Below are 5,000 nucleotides of genomic sequence, written 5' to 3' on the forward strand. Positions count from 1 at the left end.
GTACAAAAGTGCGTTCTTTTGGGGTGTAGTAATACCAAAGACGAGAAAAGAGGTATCTCTATTCATCAGATACCACTTTTTGAAGATCAAAGACCAGAAGCGAAGAAAAGAAGGCGAAAGTGGATTGCCTTCGTAAATGTCACGCGTAAGAACTGGACAGCATCCAAGCATTCGGTGATCTGTTCTGTTCATTTCACGCCAGAAGACTTCAGCCGTTTATCTTGCGATGGTCAGGAATATCAGTGGCGACTGAAAAGAGATGAAATTGGTGTCGTTTCTATACCGAGCGTGCACAGTGTAAAGCCACCGGAGGAAGAAACGAATAGAGACGTCCGCATGAAACGCCGTGAGGTATGTCTCACCTTTATGTGATAGAGCTAGTATGAGATACACGGTACGCAAACAGTTCTTTCAAGCTTTTTGACCGCATGAAAATGCGTAGTCGCTATTACATGTTATCTTTTACCACGAATTATTATTAGTTTTGTGCTTGTGGCGTATTCTTTTCTCTGTTTGCGTACCGTGTATCTCATACTAGCTCTATCACATAAAGGTGAGACATACTTCACGGTGTTTCATGCGGACGTCTCTATTCGTTTCTTCCTCCGGTGGCTTTACACTGTGCACGCTCGGTATAGAAACGACACCAATTTCATCTCTTTTCAGTCGCCGCTGATATTCCTGACCATCGTAAGATAAACGGCTGAAGTCTTCTGGCGTGAAATGAACAGAATAGATCAGCGAATGCTTGGATGCTGTCCAGTTCTTACGCGTGACATTTACGAAGACAATCCATTTTCGCCTTCTTTTCTTCGCTTCTGGTCTCTGATCTTCAAAAAATGGTATCTGATGGATAGAGATACCTCTTTTCTCGTCTTTCGTATTACTACACCCAAAAACAACGCCCTTTTGTACCATTTCTGGGCGCGATTACTTAGCACACATAAGAAAACACTGAGAAATCTGTTTTCCGCGAAACTAGATGTCCTGAAATGACGTCACAATCATCCCTAGTCTCCTGTTTTCGGTTTCGCGGTTTTGTACCCCACCGGAAGTGAAATTTCACGTTTTTGGTCCATCAAAACATGGGGAAGAAAATTCGCTATCGAAAATTTTTTTTTCCATACTTATCAGTGCATTATGGGGATTTTATCGAGCAAATAAAAAAAAATCTGTCATATACACTTTAAAGAGTTGCACAACTCAACAAATTGTTCTAATAATTTCAGTTTCATTATGTAAAAGCATGAAGAAAATAACTGAGTTGTCCAGCCTCCAGTGTTCACATGGTTAAGTGATCAACCTATGTGCACAATACAACTGAAAAGTCATCGCAGTTTTTTCCTATTTGCTTGTCACTACAAACATTGCTAGTACCAGTCCCTAATTTGGGGCAAAATCAATTACAAGTTCTAATCAAAGGTTTGAATTTCAGTTTCACTTTGTGTTAACAGTTACTCAAGTCCCAGAGACACGAAAGAAGCAGAGTAAGGAAATGACAGCAGGCCGTAATTGTACAGCATGTAAGAAGCCAATGAAGGGGCATCACAATGTTGTTGATTGCCCAAAAAATAAGAATAAGAAAAAGACAAAGAAATAGCTCACTTGTTTGCAAATAAAAAGCAGTTGTTAGGCTTTGTGTTGCAAGGTAACCATGAATACCCACTTTGACTAAGATCATAAGTTATTGGCATTGTAAGCATTACTTTGATTTTAAGTTTGTTTTGAAATTTGCATCAGAATTCAGCAAAAATATCAGTTAGTCGCATCTCTCATTCACCAGTTTCTTTGGGTTCAAATTTTGTCCACATGTTCACCTCCCCACGACCTTTAATCTTGAGTACCCCTCTTGGGAAAGATAAAAAGAAAGAAAGGTTATATATTCTCAAACGTTTCCTTGGGCATTCTTTGTTTTAGATTTATTTATTCACAATGAAAATGTAAACATTTGTACTTTCAAACCATGCCCTGGTTGTTTGAAAGCTGGATAACTCTACCCAGCAATAAATTGCTATCCAGTGGATGGCGTAGTAACTGTATGTTTTACTAACACTTTATCTGTTGTATAGCGATTTTTCGGGTGGATACATGTAGCTTTATCCAGCTTTTGAACAACTAGGGCCAGGGCTTCATCGTTGGGGATACGTTTTTCTGATGGTGACATGCATAGTAGCAACTGTAAATACATTGTCACAGGTTGTACATTATTACATTACAAAAAATTGAAAGCAAGATTTTTTTTCTTAAATTTAATTGGACATGACTAGCTTATCTCACTGGAAATAATGTGCAAGTTACGTCAAATAACTATAACTATCATCAAATAACATCAAATAACTATAACTAAATTGAAAGCAAGATTTTTTTTCTTAAATTTAATTGGACATGACTAGCTTATCTCACTGGAAATAATGTGCAAGTTACATCAAATAAATAACACTGCTTACAATGTAGGATTTACAAAATTATTGAGATTCAAATAAGAGATGGACATCACTGATGAAATTGTATAAATTATGGTAGAAGTAGTGGAATGGTCATCTGCTGAATAGAGTGCATTGTACACCTGATAACTGATCTTTAATTTACAAATAAAGCATTTTAAAGTCTGTTAAATTGTTTTCTTACTGTACTTGTACGGCAGTTTCTAAGAGTGTATCATGTTCATTGTAGAACAAGTAAAATGGCACAGCTAGTTTTCCTCATCGAGGTCAAAGCCTGTGAATTCATCCTCCTTACTGACAGGGAACGCTTTTCTAATCGCAGTATAAGCACAGGCCGGCAAGGTGACCCGTTTCTTTCCCAGAAGCCCATACACCAGCCTAGAAAACTCTTTATATGCAACACTTCGTAAGAAACTGCAAGAGATCAAAGAGAGAGTTTGACTTTAGCAGGATATTATTAATGCAACCTAATCACGATCTGTGGTGGGATTCCTGTGGTGGTTTCCCCTAGACTCTCAACAAAGTCAAACGACAGACGACAAAAGCCACTTTTTCAAGTTATGAAGTTTGATATAGTCTCGTTTGAACACTGACGCATAAAAAAATATCCCAATGTTTGAAAATTCAGCTGCGATATGTTTTGGTAGACACGAAAAGGAATAACACCAACCAGTAGTAAATATTGCTCACCTTTCTTCGCTTCCCGTCTGCCGATACCTTTCCTTCCCTTTGGTTTTGAACTTGTCCGCTGCTAATCTCAGAATCCACTTCTTAAGACAAACGGGTTGAAATCCTGGGTGTTCAGTGATACAGGTTAACATCAGCGGCAAGATCTTTTAGGACAAGATCACTCTTAATCGATTCTTCGCAGCCTTCCAGTTCACAACAGCAATAACATTCATTGATGTTTTGTAACAAAGCGACATTGCAATTTCCACACTTGCACCTAAAGTTCAGCAAAGTTATGTTAGCAGAAAAGTAATCAGAGAAATACATACACAAAGCGCCAGAAGCAAGCGTGCCAACACATGTAATACATAACTAAAAAGCTCAGGCGACAGTGTACATAAGGGAAAAACCCGCGAATCTCACCATTCCTTCAGTTCCACATTGCCCTGTAACCGGTCCTTAAGGCGTCGTTCGAGCTCTTCGTTAGCCTTCATTTCTTCTTGGTATTTTTCTATCCATTCTGCATCAGCCAGTGGCTCGTCAGTATAAGCAGCATCGTCATCGCTTGAATCGCTCGAGGTTTCTGGTGATCGACGTTGGTGAGACCACAGGTAACCCAGGCCCACTGTGTGCGTCACGTAGGTATTAAAATATAGAGAACAGATGAGGCGAAGTTCAGGTCTGAAAATTTGCTAGAAAATAGAAATAATAATCGAGAAAACTTACCATGTGGTGAGCTGTTGTTGTCTTTAATACGTACACGAAGTTTCGGGGAAAATGGTCCACGTTCACCTTCCTTCATAATATAGTGACAAGGTAGGAGACGGAAGCCAGCGTCGGGACTCCGATCGACCCAAAACAAGCACGATTTTTTCCGCGAAAATCAAATCCAGTCGCTAAATAAACACGCCAGGTTCGTGGAATAGGAATTTCTCTAAACCATGAATCCACTGAAGCATCTCCAGGTAGCAACGCGGAGCCACCAGACTCCGTAAAACTTGTAAGTTAACCTGCTAAAATGGCGGCCAGAAAGCGTGGTACTCACGAAGTGCCCAATTCAAAATGGCACTGAACTCTGGACGCCTGGTGACGAGTATAATAAGTCTCCCTCGAGGGAGGGGAGTCCCAAATTGCTAAAAACAAAACTCACTGAGCAATTTGGGACTCCCCTCCCTCGAGGGAGACTTATTATACTCGTCACCAGGCGTCCAGAGTTCAGCGCCATTTTGAATTGGGCACTTCGTGAGTACCACGCTTTCTGGCCGCCATTTTAGCAGGTTAACTTACAAGTTTTACGGAGTCTGGTGGCTCCGCGTTGCTACCTGGAGATGCTTCAGTGGATTCATGGTTTAGAGAAATTCCTATTCCACGAACCTGGCGTGTTTATTTAGCGACTGGATTTGATTTTCGTGGAAAAAATCGTGCTTGTTTTGGGTCGATCGGAGTCCCGACGCTGGCTTCCGTCTCCTACCTTGTCACTATATTATGAAGGAAGGTGAACGGGGACCTTTTTTCCCGAAACTTTGTGTACGTATTAAAGACAACAACAGCTCACCACATGGTAAGTTTTATCGATTTTTATTACCATTTTCTAGCAAATTTTAAGACCTAAACTTCGCCTCATATGTTCTCTATATTTTAATACCTACGTGACGCACACGGTGAGCCTGGGTTACCTGTGATGAGACGTGGGATGAATGCCCTTCGTCTTCAAGTTCGTATCTAGCGATAAATTTCATTTTCGAGTCGTCTGAGTCGAAGCTCGTCTCCAAGGCCGATGAGTCGGAAGACATTGTAATTTTCACTTGAATTTCAGAGGCTATGAAGACCAAATAGAATGAATTTTCGAGCGAGAAAGGCTTTCGCCGATCGACGATTAGCTGAGCA

The 5,000-nt window shown here is 40.5% G+C and overlaps 1 long non-coding RNA gene across 1 annotated transcript; it reads right to left on the minus strand.

The window, feature by feature from the left end:
* Positions 1–1,961: 1,961 nt before the first annotated feature.
* LOC138050307 (uncharacterized) lies at positions 1,962–3,700 on the minus strand. The gene is made up of 3 exons (XR_011132572.1): positions 3,537–3,700; positions 3,135–3,390; positions 1,962–2,858 (listed from the first exon to the last, which is right to left on the minus strand). It is a non-coding gene; the product is annotated as an uncharacterized lncRNA (long non-coding RNA).
* Between the last annotated feature and the right edge of the window lie 1,300 nt (positions 3,701–5,000).

This window comes from Montipora capricornis, chromosome 6, assembly GCF_036669925.1.
Source record: "Montipora capricornis isolate CH-2021 chromosome 6, ASM3666992v2, whole genome shotgun sequence".
Lineage (NCBI taxonomy): Eukaryota > Metazoa > Cnidaria > Anthozoa > Scleractinia > Acroporidae > Montipora > Montipora capricornis.